The sequence below is a fragment of the Oncorhynchus mykiss genome, chromosome 15 (genome assembly GCF_057628025.1).
Source record: "Oncorhynchus mykiss isolate SJ-2025 chromosome 15, ASM5762802v1, whole genome shotgun sequence".
In the NCBI taxonomy this organism is placed as follows: domain Eukaryota; kingdom Metazoa; phylum Chordata; class Actinopteri; order Salmoniformes; family Salmonidae; genus Oncorhynchus; species Oncorhynchus mykiss.
Window position 1 is genome coordinate 37,412,988 of NC_143036.1, and position 25,999 is coordinate 37,438,986.

The window sequence follows — 25,999 nt, forward strand, 5'->3', positions numbered from 1 at the left end:
CAGCAGAAGGGGGCACTGTGGTGTTACTATTGATGTGTGAAAATATAAGAGGCCATGGCACGGACTCATCCAAACACCAAACCAAACTCTCGCTGATCAAACATACACACACCAAACTCAGATGGGCATTATGCCTACCTGTATGCTGGGGTGTTTTTGAGAGTGTGTGTGTGAATGTGGCGGTCTGTTCATATTAACATGCCTGCCCCCAATCGTGTATCATGTCAATGCACTTGTGTACATTGGCATGTGTGGACCCATCTGGTTCCAATGTCCATCCAATATACTGATGGGTATAGTGGAGTAGAGAGCAGAGTGTATAGTGTACATCACCACACACACACACACACACACACACACACACACACACACACACACACACACACACACACACACACACACACACACACACACACACACACACACACACACACACACACACACACAAACAAGCACAAAAGCACACACAGACCGATACTTTGACTCCAAGTATCGATTTGCGCCAAAACTTCTGTATTTTTCTTCCAAACTGACTTGTTCTCCATATCCTTTTAAAATAGTGAGCCAACATGTTTTCAGAACTTTTTTCCCATGACTGATCAAAATTAATTTTCTCATGCCCTCTCGTCTCTCTGCAGTAGACATGTAATGAGCAATATGTTTGGAAACTTCAAATCTTAATAAAAACGCAGTATCAAATCGCAATACACATAGAATCGCGAGAATCGCAATAGAATCGCAGCACTCATAAAGAAGTACCCCTTTGCTCTCAAAACAGCCTCGATTTGTCGGGGAATGGACTCTACGAGGTGTCGAAAGCGTTCCACAGGGATGCTGGCCCATGTTGACTCCAATGCTTCCCACAGTTGTGTCAAGTTGGCAGTTGTGTCCAATGGTGGGGGACCAGTATTTATACACATGGGAAACCCAGCAGTGTTGCAGTTGTTGACACAAACCTGTGTGCATGGCACCCACTACCATACCCTGTTCAAAGGTACTTAAATATGTCACCTTGCCCATTCATCCTCTGCATTTAATGCTAAACCATTAATGGTGATCAGATATTCAGACCCCTTGACTTTTTCCATATTTTGTTACGTTAAAGCCTTATTCTAAAATGTATTAAATATTTTTCCTTATCAATCTCCACACAATACCCCATAATGACAACGCAGAAACAGGTTCTCAGAAAGTTGTACAAATAAAATACAAAAATCACATTTACATAAGTATTCAGACCCTTTATGCAGTACTTTGTTGAAGCACCTTTGGCAGCGATTACAGCCTTGTGTCTTCTTGGGTATGACGCCACAAGCTTGTATTTGGTAAGTTTATCCTATTCTTCTCTACAGATCCTCTCAAGTTCTGTCAGTTTGGATGAGGAGTGTCGCTCCACAGCTATTTCAGGTCCCTCCAGAGATTTTCGATCGGGGTCAAGTCCGGGCACTGGCTGGGCCACACAAGGACATTCAGAGACTTGTCCCAAAGCCACTATTGCATTTTCTTGGCTGTGTGCTTAGGGTCATTGTCTTATTGGAAGGTGCACTTTTGCCCCAGTCTGAGGTCCTGTGCCCCCTGGAGCAGGTTTTCATCAAGATCTCTGTGTACTTTGCTCCATTTATCTTTCCCTTGATCCTGACTAGTCTCCCAGTCCCTGCCGCTAAAAAAATCCCCACAACATGATGCTGTCACCACCATGCTTCACCGTAGAGATGTGGCCAGGTTTCCTCCAGACGTGACGCTTGGCATTCAGGCCAAAGATTCTTGCTTTATTGTCTTTTGACAAACTCCAAGCGGGCTTTCATGTGCCTTTTACTGAGGAGTGGCTTCCGTCTGGCCACTGTACAATAAAGGCCTGATTGGTGGAATGCTGCAGAGATGGTTGTCCTTCTGGAAGTTTCTCCGATCTCCACAGAGGAACCCTGGAGCTCTTTCAGAGTGACAATCTGGTTCTTGGTCACCTCCTTAAGTGAGGCCCTTGTCCCCCGATTGCTCAGTTTGGTCAGGCGGCCAGCTCTAGGAAGAGTCTTGGTGTTTCCAAACTTCTTCCATTTAAGAATGATTGAGGCCAGTGTGTTCTTGGGGACCTTTAATGCTGCAGAAATGTTTTGGTAACCTTAGTTGGTCTGTGTCTCCATATTTCCTCTCTCTCCCTTTCTCTCTCTCTCTCTCTCTCTTTCTCTCTCTCTTTCTCTCTCTCTCCCTCTCCCTCTCCTTCTCTCTACCACTCTTTTCCTCCACCTCTCTCTTTCTCCCTCTCTCCTCTCTCTTAAACACCCATTAATGCCTGTGAACCCTGCAGGTCTGATGGTGATGCAATGTCTCTAACATAATAATGAACTTTCTCTTTTACAATAATAACATCCTACTATAACAAGTATGCTGTACTGTAGTCTCAGTCCCTGTCTTTATTCTAGCTGCTCTCTAACTGACCACAGCCCAGAGGGGTTCATAACCCTCTATATGTCACCATCTCTGGCTCTTGTGGAAGTGGAAGGGGTGTGCGTGTGTGTACAGTATGTGTGTGTGTGTGAGAGCATTTGTGTGTCTGTGTTCTGGTAGTCTCCAGTTACTCAGCCAGTGTAGCAAAACATTTCTCTCTCTAGTATTCATCACTGTTCCCACTATGATAATACTACCCGGCTGGCTGCAGTGGCCACTGACAAGTGAGGATATTTACTGATCTGCGTTGGTTTATGGCTGTGATTTCATCTTCCAGGCTGCAGCGTCAAACACTCTTCACCGCCCCTCAACGCCTAAATGAAAGGATTGGCTTTTTATGTTTTTTTTCTCTTGCGTGTAACATGAATGGCCAAATCCTAATCAACAGAGGAGAAAGCAGACGTTTTATACCCAGAGTGGTTGAGCTTTGCCTCTTTGGCTTCGTTCCAAATGTCACCCTATATTACCTATAGTGCACTACTACTTTTGACCAGAGCTCTATGGGCCTTGGTTAAACATAGTGTGCTATATTGTGGTACGCAGTCTTTGTCTTGCTACAGAATGGAGGGTTTATTGGAGGGTGCTTTAGTGAGGGTAGATTTTACAGGAGGTTGCTCATAGTGAAGGACTGTAGTCATAAAGTCAAATAGGACACGTCTTTATGATCTGCCCCGTAAGTGCTTCTACTCAGCATTGCTATTCTCACAGGCATCAGAAATGTGTGTGTGTGTGCGCGTGTTTGTGTGTATGTGTATGTGTTTGTGTGTGTGTGTGCACCAGCCAAACAGTGGTAATAATGTCAGGTCTTCTCTGACCTCTGTGTTGATAACTTCCTGAATCTTATCCTCCTCTCCATCGGAGTGTGAAATGCCACTTTATGTTTTCTTTCTCCTCTCTCCCTTTTAACTCTCTCTCTTATTTTCTCTCTTTGTCTATTTCTCTCTCTCTCTCTCTCTGTCTCTGGCTATGGGCAGTGTATGTTGTATTGGGTATGAGATTAGATGAGTCCGGTAGATGAGTTCATGGTCCGGGCATTAGCAGCACAGTGCTGAATGGGGTATACTTTACACCTAATTTCTCTGCCCACGCACTGATAAGAAGCTCATTACGCATCAAATGTGCATAAATGGCCTGGGTCCTCTCAGTCCTGCATTGTTATCTGGATGAGTAACTCCCCCCCCCCCCCGTCGCTGGAGTGTGTGTGTGTGTGTGTGTTTACTAGGACACACAGCCAATCTGCATGCCTCTCCCACTCTGCAGTGAGAACACAGATAGAGAGCTGTGATAATCCTCTATCAGATCAAACCATGGAAGAGAGGGAAAAGAAGAATGAGAGGGAGAAGAGAGAAGAGAGAGAGAGTATCTGTGCTGCTGTATGTGCTCCCTCCCCCCTCAACCTCTTCCTCCCATGTTAAACCAATTAACAGTAATTACCATCCCACCCCAGGCAGACTGAGCCACAGTTCTGCATGGTCCAATGTTTTCCTCTGTACACATAGCAGATTGAGCAATCTAATGAAATTCACTTTGGGTCACTGGGAGGGAAAGGGTTCTTCCTGCCTTATAGTACTGTCATGTAATTTATCTAGTGTAGGATGGATATCAGATCTGGGTTATTTGGCTAGGGTGCAATTAGGCCTATGTGGGGAGGATGTTGGTGGCAGTATCACTATATACTTCTAGTTTTGAAGTGTTTTTGTGTGTGTGTGTGTGTGGGTGTGTGTACTCCAGAAAAGGTTAGGTGAACACAGGTAGCTCAATTCAGATATTTTGCCAATTATTGGCATATCTAATATTTTCTCATTTTTTTTTTTTTTTTACCTTTATTTAACTAGGCAAGTCAGTTAAGAACATATTCTTATTTTCAATGACGGCCTAGAAACAGTGGGTTAACTGCCTGTTCAGGGGCAGAACGACAGATTTGTACCTTGTCAGCTTGGGGATTTGAACTTGCAACCTTTCGGTTACTAGCCCAACACTCTAACCACTAGGCTACCCTGCCGCCCCATAATGTGTAAACAGCAACAACAAAAAACGCCTGGAATCTGCTCTTTTAACTTCCAATCTAATCTATACCACGTCCATATGTGGATCTTAATCCTTAATCCGATCAGATCCATTTTTTTTGCTCTGATGTGATTTTTAAACAACATTATTCATGACTGTGTGACAGGTATGCATTGTGGTCTCTCTTTTTTAATACACAATTTGTTAGGTTCAATAGGTTGCTAAGATTTGTTGACATTTCATAAGTGGAAAAGTCATTTATAAATGCACTTGCATATAGTAAATATTTAAATGATCTATTATGTGTTGGTATGAGATACTGTAATACATTGGTTACAGCTAGTACATTATCTAAACAATGAGACACCATCCATCATGCTTGCCATGCTCCTAACCTGTAATCAGTGAATATGCTGATACTTCAAGATTACATGAAGACCAATGAGAAAGAGTCATCCCCTTTATACACACACACACGCACACGGGACACACGCACTCGTAAACGCACTCACTCACTCACTCACTCTGCTTATTATGAGCTCGAGCGCCAGGGGAGTAGACAGAGGTGAGACCCCCCCCCTAGTCGCCATCTCTAACTCCTTTCATTAATCATGCAGTACTGGAAGGTGTGTGCGTTTATGAGTGTCTGTTAAGTCTTTGTGTGTTTATTGTTATAGTGCTGACTGAGTCTTTTTATTAAAGCCAGGCATGTGTCTCCTGGACTGCGCTGTGCTGGCAGTCCTCCATACGGACAGGCCCTCTTGTGGCACAGGACCCATGGTCTTATCATTAAGAGACGGCCCAGAAGGGCACCTCTCACTGAATAATTCAACACCTTTAATTTTGGAGCTGGTTTTATTGAATTAATCCTCCTCTCCCACTCTCCATCTCTCTCACACATGCCGGCGGGCACACACACACACACACACACACACACACACACACACACACACACACTAGCCAGGGAGCTCAAGATCCACTGCGAAATTTGACGTCCGTCCAGGTAAGCAGAACATCGGGAGATGAACAGTAAGCACTATTACCATCAAGTAAGCTTGGGTATTGCTACAGTGTTGTGGATGGGGATGTCGTGAGCTCCAGCTCCGAGGGTTGTGTGTTCAATACCAGTGCTATGCAGTCGTTTTTTATTATTTTGTTTTAACCATACCAAACCTTAACACTTACCTTTAACATTCGGAATTCATGCTTAAACTTAACCGTGGATTTGTTTTTGGTCAGACAGCAGACTGACTATCATGTGAATCACTGCTCCTTTTACTTGTCTCCTCCTCCCGAGTGAGTTTGAAGACCATTCTGTCTGGAGATGGCAGGAAGGTTTAACGCCCCTTCACATATGCCACGGTTGCTGGACCACGTTCACCCCGCCATGCTGCAGACGCCAACACCTGTTAGCACTGTGTGTGTGTGTGTCTTCTAAGACTCGCTCAGACTCAGCATGTGTGTTTGTAGGTAACAACAGAGAGTAGCAGCGGTGTAAAAGAGGGGGAGAGGGGAGCAATGCAAATAGTCTGGATGGCCATTTGATTAGATATTCCGGAGTCTTTTGGCTTGGGGGTAGAAGCTGTTTAGAAGCCTCTTGAACCTAGACTTGGCGCTCCAGTACAGCTTGCCGTGCGGTAGCAGAGAGAACAGTCTATGACTAAGGTGGCTGGAGTCGTTGACAATTTTTAGGGCCTTCCTCTAATACTGCCTGGTATAGAGGTCTTGGATCGCAGGAAGCTTGGCCCCAGTGATGTACTGGGCCGTTCACACTACCCTCTGTAGTGCCTTGCAGTCGGAAGCCGAGCAGTTGCCATACCAGGCGGTGATGCAACCGGTCAGGAAGCTCTTGATGGTGCAGCTGTAGAACCTTTTGAGGATCTGAGGGCCTATCATAATCTTGTGGGAATAGGTTTTGTTATGCCCTCTTCACGACTGTCTTGGTGTGCTTGAACCATATTAGTTTGTTGGTGATGTGGACACCAAGGAACTTGAAGCTGTCAACCTGCTCCACTGCAGCCCCGTCGATGAGAATGGGGCGTGCTCGGTCCTCTTTTTCCTGTAGTCCACAATCGTCTCCTTTGTCTTGATCACATAGAGGAAGATGTCGTTGTCCTGAGGGGCCCCTGTGTTGAGGATCAGCGTGGCGGTTGTCTTGTTTTCTACCCTTACCACCTGGGGGAGGCCCGTCAGGAAGTCCAGTTGAAGAGGGAGGTGTTTTGTCCCAGGGTCCTTAGCTTAGTGATGAGCTTTGAGGGCACAATGGTGTTGAATGCCGAGCTGTAGTCAATGAATAGCATTCTCACGTGTGTGTTCCTTTTGTCCTGGTGGGAAAGGGCAGTGTGGAGTGCAATATAGATTGCATCATCTGTGGATCTGCTGGGGCGGTATGCAAATTGGAGTGTGTCTAGTGTTTCTGGGATAATGATGTTGATGTGAGCCATGACCAGCCTTTCAAAGCACTTCATGGCTAAAGACGTGAGTGCTAAGAGTAGGTAATAATTTAGGCAGGTTACCTTAGTGTTCTTGGGCACAGACCCTATGGTGGTCTGCTTAAAACCTGTTGGTATTACTGACTAGGACAGGGAGAGGTTGAAAATGTCAGTGAAGACTCTTGCCAGTTGGTCAGCACATGCTCGCAGTACACGTCCTGGTAATCCGTCTGGCCCTGCGGCCTTGTGAATGTTGACCTGTTTAAAGGTCTTACTCACATCGGCTGTTGAGAGCGTGATCACACAGTCTTCCAGAACAGCTGGTGCTCTCATGCATGTTTCAGTGTAATTTGCCTCGAAGCAAGCATATAAGTATTTTAGTTCGTCTGGTAAGCTTGTGTCACTGGGCAGCTCTAGGCTGTGCTTCCCTTTGTAGTCTGTAATGGTTTGCAAGCCTTGCCACATCCGACGAGCGGAAGAGCCGGTGCAGTACGATTCGACCTTAGTCCTGTATTTACGCTTTGCCTGTTTGATGGTTTGTCAGTGGGCATAGCAGGATTTCTTACAAGTTATGGGTTAGAGTCCCGCTTCTTAAAAGTGTCAGCTCTAGCCTTTTGCTCAGTGCGGATGTTGACTGTAATCCATGGCTTCTGGTGGGGTATTTACGTATGATCATTTTTGGGATGACGCCACTGATGCACTTATTGATGAAGCCAATGACTGATGTGGTGTACTCCTCAATGCCATCTTAGGAATCTCGGAACATATTCCAGTAGCTTAGCGTCTGCTTCATCTGAACACTTTTTTTATTGATCTAGTCACTGGTGCTTCCTGCTTTAGTTTTTGCTTGTAAGCCGGAAACAGGAGGACATAATTATGGTCAGCTTTGCCAAATGGAGGGCGAGGGAGAACTTTGTATGTGTCTCTGTGTGTGAAGTAAAGGTGGTTCAGAGTTTTTTCCCCTCTGGTTGCACATTTAATATGCTGATTGAAATTTTGTAAAACCAATTTAAGTTTCCCTGCATTAAAGTCCCTGGCTACTAGGAGCGCCGCCTTTGGGTGAGCGTTTTCTTGTTTGCTTTTGGAAGAATACAGCCTATTCAATGCTGTCTTAGTGCCAGCCTACAGATGAAAATTCACTAGGTAGATAGTGTGGTCTGCAGCTTATCATGAGATACTCTACCTCAGGCGAGCAATAGCTCAAAACATCCTTAGATTTCGTGCACCAGCTGTTATTTACAAAAATACATAGTCCGCCGCCCCTTGTCTTACCAGACGCCGCTGTTCTATCCTGCCGGTACAGCGTATAACCAGCCACAACCAGTATGTTGATAGTGTCGCCGATCAGCCACGACTCCATGAAGCATAAGATATTACAGTTTTGAATTTCCCGTTGGTAGTTTAATCTTCCGTGTAGGTTATCTATTTTATTCCTCAAATATTGCACGTTTGCTAGCAGAATGGAAGGAAGTGTAGGTTTATTTGATCGCCTACCAATTCTCAGAAGGCAGCCGCCCTCTGGTCCCTTTGTCCCCGCCTCCTCTTCACGCAAATCACGAGGATCTGGGCATGTTCCCGAGAAAACAGTATATCATTCGCGTCGGGCTCGTCACACTACTTAACCTGTTTGGGAACCCCTCGCCAACAGCCAATGAAATTGCAGGGCGCCAAATACAAATCAACAGAAATCTCATGTATCAAATTTCTCAAACATACAAGTATTAGGCACCATTTTAAAGATAAAATTCTCATTAATCCTGCCACAGTGTCTGATTTAAAAAATGCTTTACAGCGAAAGCTTCACAAACGATTATGTTAGGTCACCACCAAGTCACAGAAAAACCCAGCTTTTTTCCAGCCAAAGAGAGGAGTACCAAAAAGCACAAATAGAGATAAAATTAATCACTAACCATTGATGATCTTCATCAGATGACACTCATAGGACTTCATGTTACACAATACAGGTATGTTTTGTTCAATAAAGTGCATATTTATATCCAAAATCTAATTTTACATTGGCGTGTTATGTTCAGTAGTTCCAAAACATGCGGCGATTTTGCAGAGAGCCACATCAATTTACAGAAATACTCATTATAAATGTTGATGAAAATACAACTGTTATGCATGGAACTTTAGATAAACTTCTCCTTAATGCAACCGCTCTGTCAGATTTCAAAAACAACTTTACGGAAAAAGCATACCATGCAATAATCTGAGTACGGAGCTCAGAGCCCAGTTGTATTACTGGTTGTAGAAAGCTATCAAACGATGTATAGAATCAATCTTTAGGATGTTTTTATCATAAATGTTCAATAATGTTCCAACCGGAGAATTCCATTGTCTGTAGAAAAGCAATGGAACGGGAGCTACCTCTCATGTGAATGCGCTTGACTGAGCTGGTGACTGCTGGCATACCCCTGACTCATTCCCCTCTCATTCAGCCCCCCTTCATAGTAGAAGCATCACACAACGTTCTAAAGACGGTTGACATCTGATGGAAGCATTAGGAAGTGCAACATAACCAATATCCCACTGTATCTTCAATAGGAGCTGAGTTGAAAAACTACAAACCTCAGATTTCCCACTTCCTGTTTGGATTTTTTCTCAGGTTTTTGCCTGCCATATGGGTTCTGTTATACTCACAGACATAATTTAAACAGTTTTAGAAACTTCAGATTGTTTTCTATTCAACACTACTAATAATATGCATATATTAGCATCTGGGACTGAGTAGGAGGTAGTTTACTCTGGGCATGCTTTTCATCCAAAAGTAAAAATGCTGTCCCCTAGCCCAAACAGGTTAAAGGAAAAACAGGATTCTGCCATTCCGTGGTGAGTAATCGCAGTCCTGATGTGCACAAGTTATTTTTGGTCATAAGACACGGTAGCGCTAACCTTGTACAAAATTAGTTAAAAAATAAGTTGCAAATAAACAAACAAAAAACACAATCGGTTGGAGACACGTAAAACATCAGCCTTCTTCTCCAGGGGCATTGTCCCTCTTCCCTCTCCTCTCTGATTAACGAACGGCGAGAGAGAAATGTATTGGATGTCTCTGTCTGGGTTTGATGGAGGAGGGGGGAGGGACATGGGGTGGGCAGGAGGACAATATCATGACCCCTTTGTCCAGTTTTTATCAGTCCCAACTGCAACTCCAAATTACATTTGTTTGGACTAGGCAGAGATGAGATTAGAGGAGGCAAGGAGAGAAGGGGAGAAGAGAGAGGGGAGTAGATAAGAGGAAAGGCAGTGGCCATCTCCCTCTCAGCGGGTGGGTGGTGAGGAGATGAGTAGTCCACTGATAACAACCCTGATGCAATCAGCCATGAGAGGCCAGGCCTACAGGAGTGTAGACCTGAGAGGCCTTCTGTAGAGAGGAGACAGACTGGGGGATGGGCCCTCCTGGCCTCCGCTGGCCCCATAGTGCACTATGCTACATTTCCTCTTTCCTGCTTGTGGTGCTGATTGGCCAATGTATGACTAGTATGGGGTTGTATTGATTGATTAATCTCCTCATCAGCACTGAGGAATTTTGAGTAAGGAGCAGGGCTCAGGAGTGGTCAGCTGATGGGACTATCAATACAAGTAATCTTTGTCTGTCTATGGTTCTGGCCCATCAACAGCTCAATACATAGAGAAAGGAGGGAATGGGATAGAGACAAAGGATAGAGGATGGAGACTGGTTATTACTAGGTTGAGGATTTTTATCAGTAGAGTGACAGTGATTGGCTTCAAAATATTCAATAACATTTGACCCTAGGACAAAAAAGTAAAAAGTATTGGACTCTATAGACTAACTGTGAACAAATAGGACCTTAAAGTGTGTGTTTACAGTTAAAGGAAAGTTAGCTTAACCACAGAAATGTACTTGATCCACTCTCCCGAGGTATATGGTCCCTGTGCAGTATTAGGAGCCTTTGAACACACATGGCAGAGATGTTACACAGGTGTGTATGTGTGTGTGGAAAGGACTTTTCTCACCCTGTAAAAGGGGCCTATGGTAAAGGTTAACCACTGTAACTTAAACCTGAAGCAATACATTACCTGGTAATGTAGCTGATTCATGGGCTGTTTTAACATCTGAACTCCCATGTTGCAGTCTGTCAGTAACACATTTGAAGGGTCATCTGTAACCTGAGGGAGTGAGAGAGTAAAAGAGAGGTGGAGAGCGAGAGATACTGTGTGTGTTAGGGGAGCCCAAACCACATGAGTTATTACTGTCCAACCCAAAGGTTTTTGAACTGTGGCTCATGTTCAGAGGCAGTCATTTATTATCTTGGCCTAACTCTCTCCCAACACTTACAGTAGGCCTACTCTCAGTCAATTGTTTGTTTGGTTCTATTCTTATTGTTTACTCAGACGTCTCATTGAAAAGGTCGCTCCCATTGGATATGTAACAAAAACATTCATCGACTGGTCCCTATAGTTTTTCAACTGGATCATATCAGATGTCTATTGAACAGACAGGTTTCCCCCCCACAATGTACCAATGTTCCAGCTTAACACGTCTGTACGTATACAATGTCAGTTTGGCATAGAGGAAAGGGCAGAGTTGGGACATCCTGCTTCTTAAAACTTCTTTGGGATCGGTGTCCCTTCCACGGGACGGTTGAGCTAACATAGGCTAATGCGATTTGCGTGAGGTTGTAAGTAACAAGAACATTTCCCAGGACATAGACATATCTGGTAGCAGAAAGCTTAAATTCTTGTTAATCTAACTGTACTGTCCAATTTACAGTAGCTATTACAGTGAACTAATACAATGCTATTGTTTGAGAAGAGTGCACAATTTTGAATAGAAATGCAATGGTTCACTGGATCAGTCTAAAACTTTGCACATACAGTGATGCCATCTAGTGACCAAAATCTAAATTGCACCTGGGCTGGAATAATAAATTATGACCTTTCTCTTGCATTTCAAAAATGATGGTACAAAAAAATTACAAATGAATGGTTGGTTTTTTCTTTGTATTATCTTTTACCAGATCTATTGTGTTATATTCTACTACATTCCTTTCACATTTCCATAAACTTCAAAGTGGTTCCTTTGAAATGGTACCAATAATATTTATATCCTTGCATCAGGGCCAGAGCTACAGGCAGTTAGATTTGGGTATGTCATTTTAGGCAAAAATTGAAAAAAAGGGACTAATCCTTAACCTCTCTAGGTTAGGTGAGACGTCCCACCAGGCCAACATCCGGTGAAACTGCAGAGAGCTAACATTCTAAATATATTTTTGTAAATACATGTATCTTATATCATTTAAAAGATGAACGTCTTATTAATCCAGCCACTGTGTCAGATTTCAAAAAGCCATTACTGCGAAAGCAAACATGCTATTTTCTGAGGACGGCGCCACTCACACACAAGTATTACTAGCATTTTCCAACCAAGCATTAGCGTCATGAAAGTCAGAAATAACAATAAAATAAATCGCTAACCATTGAAGATCTTCCTCTGGTGGCAATGCCAAGTGTCCTAACTACACAGTGAATGTTCGTTTTGTTTGATAAAATCCATTTTTATAGCCTAACACAAAACATTTGTAAACCGCTTGCGTCGTGATTTCCGTCTCATTCAACTTTGGACGATGCGTTCGTGGTAATTACACACACTAAACAAAAGTTTATCCAGTCATGATTGGTTTCATTGCAATCCTCTGGTTGTTACTAACACAACCATACAAACCGATTTGAAGACACCAATCAATGACATCATTGCGCACCAATGGTAGGACTGGTCTATCGTTGATTGACTGTATTTTGGACCAATGACCACTGATCATCTTGAAATCTAGCTTGGAAGATAGCCAATGAGCTGAGGTAAACGGCAATATGTAATGGTTATACGTTTGAAGACCAGCCTTTGTCATAAACTCTGGCGTAAAAGAGGTTAATTCACCATTGCAAATCTTACTTGACGGAGCCACGTGTGTTACGGATAGCAGTACATATTCAATAGCATTTTCAACAAGTTTATATATTTAAAATATGGCGAATAAATCAGGAAAAGCTAAAACAAAGTCTAGGTATACAGATTTAACCCAAATTATAGAGGAAATAGATAGATACAGCGAGACCGAGTTGCTTCAGGAAGATGAATCTTTCAGCGAAGCTAGTTTTGACTCCCAGGCGGAAGACATGTTTCTGCATGGCGAGGATGCCATGCTGGATTGGTAAATTCTAATGCTAATGTCATTGTTTGAAATGAATAATATCAAATATTATTTATTTGAGATTTTTTTAAAGATTTTCTTATTTTATTTGCAATAATATAAAAATATAATCTGTAATGAAATGTGTAAAGTGCACATTGGCTATACTGTGTGTGTGTGATATATTTTTAACATTTATTTGACATAAACATGGAATGGAACAGCCCTTGACCACTTCACCATAGTGATTATGTTCCCTGTACTCTATATTTATCTGTTTATTTTACGTGTTGATACAGGGCTCATACGTGAAAGTATTGTTACTGATTTTTTAAAACCTTTCTCAATGGCAGTGATTCTGATTATGAGCCGCCAATGTCTAGGTGTCCATCTCCCTCTGAAGCTGGTTCATCCAGCCGGACCCCCGCTGTCTCCGGCTCCATACCTACCCGGCCATCTAGAGATGTGAAGTCAGTGACAAAAAAGCGGAGGTGGGGAAGAGAGAAACCTGCAGACAGAGGGCCAGAGGGTCGTTGATGTGCAACCAAATCCACCAGTTTTTAGACCCAAAAGGCAGCCAGGACCTCAACTAGACATGACTGCAAAGTACAGCCCCCTTCAACTTTTTCAACTGTTTTTCACCTCGTCAGTTGTTGATTCCCTGGTGTCGAACACCAATAAGTACGTGGCTAAGAAGCAGGCAGGAAAGATAGAGGCATGGAAGAACATTTCCATGTCAGACCTTTTCTGCTACTTTTCAATGGTCATTTACATGGGGCTGGTGAAGTTGAAAACTCTAAGGGACTACTGGAAAACGTCAGCTCTCTATCAACTGCCTTTCCCCATGACTGCCATGTCTTGTAAAAGGTTTCTGACTATCTCACGGGCGCTTCACATCAGTGACCCAGAAGTTGATGGGGAGAATGACAAGAAGAGAGGCACACCAAGGTTTGATAGGCTGTGCAAAATCAAACCTCTCTACTCCAACATCGTTGAGGCCTGCAAGACCTATTTTCAGCCCGTCCAGAACCTGTCCATCGATGAGAGAATGGTAGCCTCAAAGTCCAGAATCAGCCTCAAACAATACATGCGCAATAAACCAACTAAATGGGGTTACAAACTGTTTTTTTTGGCTGATTCTGTGTATGCCTACACTTGCAATTTTTTTGTTTATGAGGGGAAAAACAGTTTTGCTACCGGTAATGGACTGAGTTATGATTCCGTTATGGAGTTATTGGATTTTCAACTGCTGGGGAAGGGCTACAAACTGTTTGTGGACAACTTCTACACAAGCTCTACCCTGGTAACAGAGCTGAGGAAGCGGTATGTGTGGGCAAAGACAACGGTGAACGACATGCCTAAGCGGGCTGAGCGGGGTACCATGCGATGGATCCGTGAAGATGGCCTGCTCTTTGTGAAGCGGATGGATACCAGAGAGGTGGTCATGTGCTCCAGTATCCACAAGTCCTTCAGTGGAGATCACGTCATCAGGCGTGTGAAGGACGGTGCCGGGTCATGGACCACAAATTTCCCCATTCCAGCTGCTGTGAAGGACTACAACAAGAGCATGGGAGGTGTGGACCTGTCAGATGCGCTGATAGGATACAACAATGTTCTCCACAAGACCATGAAATGGTACAAGACATTTTTCTATCATTTCATTGACATTGCTGTGGTGAATTCCTTCATCCTCCAGAAGGAAATGGCCAAGAGCTGTGGACAGCCCCCCATCTCACAGCTAGCCTTCAGGGAGCTGCTCATCCAGGAGCTTGCTAGCTACAGCAAGTCCACTGCAGCACCTTCTGTCCCTTCTGCTCCAACCAGTGGTGTTCACGTGCCCAGATTCATCTCTGCTGGCATGAATGTGCCTCAGGGCAAAAAGTGCACAGTAGGGTGACGTTGTTGTCACCCATCACCTGCACCACCTGTTCAGTAAGCCTTTGCTTTACAGCAGAAAGAGACCGCTATGGGCCATGGCACCAGCAGCACAATATTGTGTAGAGGACTGAGGGTCTTCACAATATTGTAAATAGAAAATATGTAAATAGTTACCCTTGTTAATTGTTTGTTTTATTTTTATTATTTATTTTGTATATATATTTTTGTATATATATATTTTTTGGGGGGTGTGTGTGTTAGAATAGCATTTATGTATTTTGTTTATAGTTCTTTCCTTCAAAATGTATCACTGTACCAATTCAGCCACTTGGGTACATTTGGGTACATTTGTGTGGGACACCTGGGTGACTTCTTGCTCAATGTCATGTAGCTCCCTCATTTTTGAAGTTATCTGTCCAAAACTTGCTCAGCTATTGTTGCCATCTTATTTTCTTCATTCAAATCATCCCCAGCATCCTATCTGTATGTTTGGCTGTTCTTAGTCATTTGAAAGATGATGCAGCAACAATAAAAAAGAGAAAACGTATGTTTATTTCCTTGTATTTTCTTCTACTATATCTATTGTGTTATATTCTCCTTCATTCAATTCACATTTCCACAAAATTCAGAGTGTGTCCTTTCAAATGATACCAAGAATATGCATATCCTTGCCTCTGGGCCTGGGCTACAGGCAGTTGTAATTTGTTGGGAGGGTTGTCTGTCTGAAGAGAACCATCCCCAGAAATTACCAAAATAATCCACGTTGCTGCCCTAGGTCTGGGATTACTAATTGAACACTCTGATCCTGCTGTCATCATTTGAACATAGTGCTCTTAAGTTTAGCTTTAACAAACTAAAATAGGTTAAGTGCTATAAAGACAATTAGGAATCCATGCCTTTTTGTTTCCCCACTTTTCATCGTTCATGTTGAGAAGACATGGTGAAGATGCTTTGTCCAGATCCACATTCACAGCCAACACAATAACTACCACACACATAGATATTCTCAAACCTTTATCCTCACACGCACTTCATGCTCCTTCCTCTCTCTCTCTCTCTGTCTGACTGACTGTGCTGGGCCTGGCTGGGGTGATGGGTAGAGAGAGCCACACACAGCTCTGCCCTGCTCTACCCTGACTGGCTGACTGATACAGTTAGTTGATTCTAGCCTGTAGATAGACAGCCCTGCTATCTCTTATGTGACAATGGTTATTTTCACCTCTCTTAATCGCAGAGCCTTGACTAATTTAACTCATTAACCGTCTCTCTGCAGTCAGCTATTGTTGCCTTAGCTATTTACAGGTATATTTAGAGAGCTACAATAGAGAGGGAAATGTCACATTAGTGCATATGACATTATACATTACTAGTGTGTGTGTGCAAGTGTGTTTGTTTGTGTGCGTAACGACATTATACAATACAATACTAGAGTGTGTTGGTGTGTTTTTCTTTTAGGCTAAAGCTCGATCAGCCAGTGTGTCTTTTCAGACTCAGGGGGTGTTGTTTTTAATGCATTCTTACAGCGTTGTATGATTACAGTGGGGATTATGTTGTCTGTGCTAATAGGACCACAGGAAAAGTCCCAGAGCGTGCAGATCACTCCTAAATTTTGCTATATGGGTGGATGATGACAATTAAATTAATCATAGCATACTTACGCTTTAGTGTGTGTGTGTGTGTGTGTGTGTGTGTGTGTGTCTTCCAGGAGATAGCTTTTGTTCCAATGAAAATACAATCATACATCAACTTGGTTATTTCAAGCTCTCCTCGCGGCCCACTTATGGAAATATAAAGGCCCGGGACACCTGATACAGTGACATTTTCAGTTCTGGGAATACTTTTTACTCCTTGTTATTCTAGTGACTAATAACTTTTTTACATGTCATAAAATGTAAAAAATCATAATAAAATGTTCTTTCATTCTCATTAGTTAGACTGCTCAGTTCTTGAATTACATCCTGAAGTTCAGTCTCATTTAATCTCTATCCAGACACACACACACACACATACACATCTAGTGTTCTGTGTTCCGTGGGGTGCTCTGACCCCTGTCAAAGCTTTCACCTTAAATTAGACTACCATGATGCCATTGTGCCGGGGACCTAACCAAGTGTCGCTTGGCATGGCAACAGTCCGGGGGTCTGGGGCGACGAATGAATGACAGTCCTTAGTGCTTCACGTTGGTTTCTACCACTTTCATTTAAGACCCTCAACTTAGCACACACCGACACTGGCAGAATGTACATTTAAATTGACATACAGTATTTTCATTTTATATTTCTAGCGTTAACTATTCTCATCACTTGTGGTAATGACAGATTGGTATCTCAATGCATACTTAATCTAAATTACTATAAATTGTGGAGTGTGCAGACCTCCACAATCAACCTGATACCCCAAATAAACAATTTCAGTTGGTCCTCCCAATGGCACATGTTCAAAGTGGATGGCCCTTGACATTGTGTCTCACCTGAGCCTCCAGTGTCCTTTACAGTCCATTATGTCCTACCAGTACACCAGCAGCATGAGAGAAGCTTGGATTGGATCTCTCTCCATGCTCACTCCATGTGGAATCATGTCGCACTCCTGAGAGAAAAGGCATGAGAGAAAAGGCAGTTGATAGCTTCGACTGGATGCTGTGTACAGGTTGCTGGCTCGGACTCAGGTCTCACGGTAGAAGTGGTGAAGGACTATGCTGAATGCCATTGTCACCATTACTTAGGCGAGTTAGAGGGGATGTTGAGGTTCACACTGTTCTTGGTTAATTAATCCCTTCCATGCATCTAGACACCATCTGTGGTCACCTTCGCCATAACGTCGAGCGAGGACAGACCAGAACAGCAGTTTAGTTTAGGGCATTTCTGATTCAGGAAATCCTAACAAATTATTACGACTACCAACATTCTTAATACAGATTTTTAAAGCAAATGTCAAAGAGAATAACAACACACAGTTGAAACCATTTTTTTCTGCAAATTGGCTTATACTTCCCTAGCATCTTGGCGATCTCACTGCAGAGTTACAGGTCAGGAAGTTAGAGGGCTAATTCTTAGGGAGAAATCCTGACCATCCAGCAGACCCAATTTGGTGAAATTTGTTATTGAAGCAAGATAAAATTAAGGGGGTAAAAAACAACAGCAATACACCCCTTTTTGAGGAGTTTAATTTAAATCAGAAAGTTGGTTTGTTGAACATGCAAGTTATGGCTGTTGCAGTCAAATTCCATTAGTGTTGATCTCAAGTATATTCTCTTCTAAAGCTTATATATAGTTTTAATAGTATACTGTATAATAATTGATGTGGGGAAAAAAAATCAAAAATCAATCCATTTGGAGTAACTGTCAACCATTGCCAACATATATTTTACAGGCGGGCATATGAAGAAAATACATTTTTGTATTTACCAAAGGGCCCCAGGGGACTGATAATTCCCCCTTAGGACACATGACTCACATCGTGCAGCAGGTAGCCTAGTGGTCAGGGCATTGGACTTGGATTGGATCGAATCCCCGAGCTGACAAGGTAAAAATCTGTCATTCTGCCCCTGAACAAGGCAGTTAAACCCCTGTTCCTTGGCCGTCAATGAAAATAAAAAATTGTTCTTAACTCTTTTGGGATAGGGGGCAGCATTTTCACTTTTGGATGAATAGCATAGGAACTGCCTCCTACTCTGTCCCAGATGCTAATATATACATATTATTATTAGTATTGGATAGAAAACACTCTGAAGTTTCTAAAACTGTTTGAATGATGTCTGTGAGTATAACAGAACTCATATGGCAGGTGAAAACCTGAGAAATATCCAACCAGGAAGTGGGTTAACTGAGGTTTGTAGGTTTTCAAAGCTTGGCCTACCGAATACATAGTGGGATATGTATGAAGTTGCACTTCCTACGGCTTCCACTAGATGTCAACCGTCTTTAGAAACTTGAATGAGAATTCTACTATAAAGGAGGCGCTCATGAGACCTGTTTGAGTCAGTGGTCTGGCAGAGTGTCTCAGGCTCGTGACGCGCGTTCCCGACATAGTTGCCTCTCGTTCCAGTGCTTTTCTTCAGACATAGGAATTCTCCGGTTGGAACATTATTGATGTTTATGTTAAAAACATCCTAAAGATTGATTCCATACATCGTTTGACATGTTTCTAAAGGACTGTAACGGAACCTTTCGAGTTTTTGTCTGGACGAAGTGCCTGCGCCTCATGAAGATGGATTACTGGGCTGAACACGCAAACAACAAGTGGCTATTTGGACATAAATGATGGACTTTATGGAACTTTATGGAACAAATCAGTCATTTATTGTCGAACTGGGATTCCTGGGAGTGCCTTCTGATGAAGATAATCAAAGGTAAGTAAATATTTATGGTGTTATTTCTAACTTCTGTTGACTCCAAAATGGTGGATATTTCTCTGGCTGGATTTGGCTCTGAGTGCCGTTCTCAGATTATGCTATTTCCTTAAAGTTTTTTTTGAATCTGACACAGCGGTTGCATTAAGGAGAAGTCTTTAATTCTGTGAATAACAGTTGTATCTTTTATCAATGTTTATTATGAATATTTCTGCAAAATCACAGGATGTTTTGGAATCACAACATTACTGCACGTAACGTGCCAATGTAAACTGAGATTCTTGGAAATAAATATGCACATTATCGAACAAAACATACATGGATTGTGTAACATGATGTCCTATGAGTGTCATCTGATGAAGATCATCAAAGGTTAGTGATTAATATTATCTATATTTCTGCTTTTTGTGACTTCTCTCTTTGGCTGGAAAAATGGCTGTGTGTTTTTTTGACTTGGCTATGACCTAACATAATCATATGTTGTGCTTTCGCTGTAAAGCATTTTTGAAATCGGACATGATGGGTAGATTAACAAGATGTGTATCTTTCATTTTCTGTTTTGGACTTGTTAATGTGTGAAGGTTACATATTTCAAAAAAATATTTGGGAATTTCGCTCGCTGCCTTTTCAGTGGAATGTTGTCGAGGGGTTCCGAAAGGTTAACTGACTTGCCTAGTTAAAAAAATATTAAATTAAAATAAAATTTGTGATTCATGCATCCAAAAAACAACACTGCCTTTTAAATAAAAAATAAACAAATTAGAATAACAAATCAAATTAGAATTACAATGCTTGATAACACCATAAGGAAAGAATTGTATCCTTCATTCAGGGGCAGTGCTTTCTCTCTGTCCTTCTCATGGTCCGATCACACATGGCATTCTTGATAAATTATAAACTTCTTCTAATTATTAGAGTCTACATAGGCCCTTTACATTTCTCCCAATATCTCCAGTCTTGCTAGTGAGGGTGATCAGGCCTCACCTGAAAGTCAGAACAGAGGTCAGAGGTCAGTCAGCCCTATTAAGTGAGTGTTTGTTTTCAATAACAATAATAACAATAACCCAATATTTTAGTTGTCAGTGTTTATTATGATTTTAAACTCCCAGCAGAGCCCCAAGTCCAATGTATATATCCTCTGGCCTGTTGATGTTCTCCGTATCCATAGGCAGAATGATTTTGCAGTGCATGGTGATCAAACAGGTTTCCTGTTATATTCATCAGAAGTGTAGGGAGGGTGAAGTCTGTGAATCCAAAACATTTTAATTATCCAGATGATTAACAAAACACGCATACAACAGTATTCATACCTTGGTTTTTGTGATAAATGTGAATGAAAAAAACTGTTTTGATAATGTTTTTCATTCACATACCTTGTCTATAAAGTTGAGGTAAGTAAGTTAAATTAATTGTAAGTCAAATTAATTGAAGAGATAAGGGAGGAGGATGGTAAATGTGATCCGCATAACATACCAATACCAATTGACGCCTCCTCCTCTATATACCCGCAGACACAGACACAGAATGATTATGATTTCGGAGGGCAGAAAATATTAAAGATTAAAGCATTAGACCTCTCACTAAAGGCATCAGTCATACAAAAGTTATACTTAAATCTGAAATGGTTCTCTAGTAAATTAGTGAGAATGTCTCACCCCATGTTCACGAATGGCTTTTCTCCCTTTATTCAGATTACAATTGCTCACTTTCGGGTTTTTGAAAACAAAATAATCTCCAAAATATCGTTATTTTTTTTAAACAAGCCTTATAAAGTTAGGTTGCAATTTTAATCCACCTGAAATGACAGAACATATATTACAATAAATATTGTGGTTAAACTCAAATATACTAATATGCTGATAAAAAATAATAATAATTAGATAACATTTTTGAAAGAAAGGTATAATCTATGTAAATGGTATCATAAATAAGACTGGTGGAGTTATATCACATATGCAGCTAACACAGACATATGGAAATGTCTGCTCTACCGATAATTACAACCAACTAATTGCAGGATTACCACAAAAATGGAAGAGGGAACTGGAAGAGGGAAAAAGTAAGGAACTTATCTGTCTACCCTGCATTAAAGACCAACAATGGTTAAAGAAAATTGTGATAAAAAAATATATACCAGTTTCATTTAAGGACCAAAGAATTGACAGCTGTGCCATATAAATTGCAAAAGAGTTGGGAAGAGATTTTCTATGTACTGATTCCATGGCACATGGTGTATGAATTTACACACCAGATTCAAAACTTCAAATTTTTCCATTTCAATTATTATACAAAATTCTTGCAACCAATAGAATGTTTTATATATATATATACATTTATATATATTTAAATATATGGGGGATACAATCTTCCCAGCTCTGCTGCGAGGAGGTAGAGTCATTATATCATTTATTTTGGTACTGTCCGTAAGTAGCTCATTTTTGGTCACAGGTCCAGGAATGGCTGAAGAATTGCAACATTTACCTAGAACTAATGGTGCAGATAGCAATCCTGTGTGATTTGAAAAGTCATAGTCAATCGATAAATAATCTAATAATTATTTTAGTAAAAATGTTTTTCTTTAATTTACAATCTGTAGAAACTATGAGAATATAAAGGTTCAGTAGTTTTGTGAAGCATTACAGCACAGTTGAAAAAAATGGATGGTGTTAAGAGATAGATGGGAGGGGTTGAATGGAGCCAAATTATTGTGGAAATTCTTACAGAGGACACTCAATCTTAAATGAATAATTGTTTATTGTTAGCGTGCTGAAGAGGTTCAAACAAATTTGATGCACCATAGTGAATGTCTGTCAGGAGCTCTAACGGGGCAGTCCTGTTTAGTTCTTATATATACTACAGACAAGTCGTATTTGCATGATTTAGCTTATTCATAATTAATGAATCATTAATGTATGCTTCGTTCTTGTGACCAACCAATAATGGGTCTCTAAGCCGAGACCTTGAAACTGAGATATCCCTTTCTCTGAACAAGGTTCTGGGTGTACTGTCAAATTGCAGACACTGATAGTGAGGATTTGTTCAATCATTCACTTGCATGAACACAGAAATGTGTTTATAGAAAAGCACAAACAGAGAACATAGAAATGTATAAATAGAAAAGCACCAATATAAGATGTTCCATCATAGGTCCTGAACCTCTGTGTGTCTCATGTCCACACTGTGCTATGCACCACTGGGTGTCCACAGAGGAAACAAATGCTTGTACCACTCAGGAGGGAAGGAAGGGAGGTGTGGAGGATATACGAGCCACGTGTCAGGCTCAATTAGTAGTGAATATCTGGACTGTGGTCTTTGAAACATAGCCCACCTCTTAAAAGGCCTGTCTGTGGAGAATGTAAGGAGGACACCAAATGCATACTCATCATGTTTTTACAGGTTGGTCTAGCTCCCGTTACTGAATCATTGTGTTGTGTCCCAATAATGCAGCATCCCCTTCCTTCTTTAGTGTGAATTAGTTCGCTACTCTATTTCACCATCTAAAAACATTGGATTGGTGTAGGCTTGTGCTGGGGGGAGGGTACATATACTAGTCATTTCCTTTCAAACAATTAAGGGAAGTGAAAAAGAGCACACTTTGGGAGAAAAGAGAGATTATTGGGACGTTACATGGCTGTAAAGTGGTCCAAAGAACAAGTAGTATTATACATTGAGTGTAAAAAACATTAGGAACACCTTCCTAATATTGATTTGCACCCCCTTTTGCCCTCAGAACAGCCTCAATTCGTTGGGGCGTGGACTACAAGGCGTTGAAAGCGTACTACAGGGATGCTGGCCCATGTTGACTCCAATGCTTCCCACAGCTTTCTCAAGTTGCGCAATGTCTACATATCTTGCATTACTCATCCCATACAGTTGCTTGCGAAAGTATTGGGGGGGGGGGGGGGGGGGGGTTGTATTATTTGATTTACACAACATGCATACCACATTAACGATTGAAATATTGTTTTATTGTAAAACAAACAAAAAAAGAAGACAAAAAAACTGAAAACTTGAGCATGCATAACTATTCAACCCCCCAAAGTCAATACTTTGTAGATACAGCTTTTGCATCAATTACAGCTGCAACTCTCTTGGGGTATGTCTCTATAAGCTTGGCACATCTAGTGACTGGGATTTTTTGCCCATTCTTCAAGGCAAAATTGCTCTAGCTCCTTCAAGTTGGATGGGTTCTGCTGGTGTACAGTAATCTTTGTCATACCAGAGATTCTCAATTGGATTGAGGTCTGGGATTTGACTAGGCCATTCCAATACATGTAAACGTTTCCCCTTAAACCACTCAAGTGTTGCTTTAGCAGTATGCTTAGGGCCATTGTCCTCCTGGATGGTGAACCTCGGTCCCAGTCTCAAATCTCTGGAAGACAAAATATTTCCCTCAAGAATTTCCCTGTATTTAGCGCCATCGATCATTCCTTCAATTCTGATCAGTTTCCCAGTCCCGGTGTTGGGTACGCGCCAGACATAGTGTTTTCCTTGATGTCCAAATAGCTCAATTTTAGTCTCACCTGACCAGAGTACCTTCTTCCATATCTTTGGGGAGTTTCCCACATGGCTTTTGGCAAACAACAATCGTGTTTGCTAATTTCTTTCTTTATGCAATTGCTTTTTCTGCCACTCTTCCGTAAAACCCAGCTAAGTGGAGTGTACGGCTTAAAGTGGTCCAATGGACAGATACTCCAATCTCCGCTTTGGAGCTTTGCAGCTCTTTGGAGCTTTGCAGTTCCTTCAGTGTTATCTTTGGTCTCTTTGTTGCCTCTCTGATTAATGCCCTCCTCGCCTGGTCCGTGAGTTTTGGTGGGCAGCCCTCTCTTGGGAGGTTTGTTGTGGTGCCATATTCTTTCCATTTTTTAATAATGGATTTAATGGTAGTCTGTGGTATTTTCAAAGTTTCTGATATTTTTTTATAACCCAACCCTGATGTGTACTTCTCCACAACTTTGTCCCTGACCTGTTTGTCCCTGACCTGTTTGCCGCTTGCTTGGTGGTGCCCCTTGCTTAGTGGTGTTACAGACTCTGGGGCCTTTCAGAACAGGTGTATACTGAGATATACTGAGTTCACGTGACAAGTAGATTACACACAGGTGGACATTATTTAACTAATTATGTGACTTCTGAAGGTAATTGGTTGCACCAGATCTTATTTAGGGGCTTCATAGCAAATGGGGTGAATACATATGTACTAATAACTTTTCTGTTTGACATTTTTTTACATTTTTTGAAACAAGTACTTTTTTAATTTCACTTATTTTTGTATTTCACTTATTTTGACTATTTTGTATATGTCCATTCCTTGAAATCCAAATTAAAGTCCATATAAATATAAGGTTGTAATGCAACAAAATCGGAAAAACGCCAAGGGGGATAAATACTGTATTGAATACTGAATACTGTATTTTATACCATCTATTGCATCTTGCCTATGCCGCTCGGTTATTACTCATCCATATGTTTATATGTATATATTCTTATTCCATTCCTTTACTAGGATTGTGTGTATTAGGTAGTTGTTGTGGAATTGTTAGATTACTTGCTAGATATTGCTGGACTGTCGGAACTAGAAGCACAAGCATTACGCTAGAACTCATAATAACATCTGCTAACCATATGTGTATGTGACCAATTTTTTTTTATTTGAAGTTGGCTGGATATCCTATTCTGAATGATTTGTGGTTATATGGTAGCGTTTCGTAGTGTGATTGATTTTACTAATTGCATTAGTACTGTACAAAGTTAGAGGTGCACTATTTGAATGCACCACTCCCCCTACCTTGGGCTTTGTGTGGAAACCTGAGGTCAACCTACCCCCGCACCCCTCCCCATCTCGTACTTCTGAGTGGGAGACCTTCCCAGGTAGTAGCCTGCCTAGCTTACAAACTAGTCCCACAGGGTGTCATGCAAATGAGTGCAAATGAGCGATAGAAAACCAATCGCGCAAATGTTACCATTCCAATTTTTTTTGGTGCGGGCGCCCCATGCCTCTCCCAGCAAGATGCCACCCTGGGCGGCTGCCCATGTCGCCTATACCTAAATCCACTGCACTGAATGGCACATGTACACAATCCATGTCTCAATTGTCTCAAGGCTTAAAAATCCTGTCTCCTCACCTTTATATACACAGGTGATGTCAATAAGGGATCATAGCTTTCACCTGAATTCACCTGGTCAGTCTATGTCATGGAAAGAGCAGGTGATCCTAATGTTTTTTACACTTAGTGTATATCCTTAACTGTTTAATTGGATTTGGACAGGTGTTATTCCATAGCTTTTCTCAGCTTTTATTATGATCAGTGGAACCCTTATATTCTGTTTAAGTCATGAATGTTGGAGTGATTATCATCTAACAACACAGGACAAACAAAAGAGCTTTGCCACTTGGGTAGCCTAGTGCAAGGATTTTTTTTTATCAAGATGAAATTAAGTAGATATTTTGCCTTTTAGTCAACATATTTTGAGGTGTCCCCTGAAGTACAGAACCCAGCCCCGTATGAGCCACTTGGCTTGCGTTTGTGTGTGTGTGTGTGTGTGTGTGTGTGTGTGTGAGCCCGCTGAAACCTTGCAACGCTTATTGAAGTTGTTACAAGGTTATAAAAACAATTCTAATAAATGCAACAGTTATATAAAATATATATAAAAAATTATCCATCAAATATTGACTGAAATATAGTACATAAAACATTTTACTGGCACGGACAAATAATGAATGCAATTCAGAAATTAAT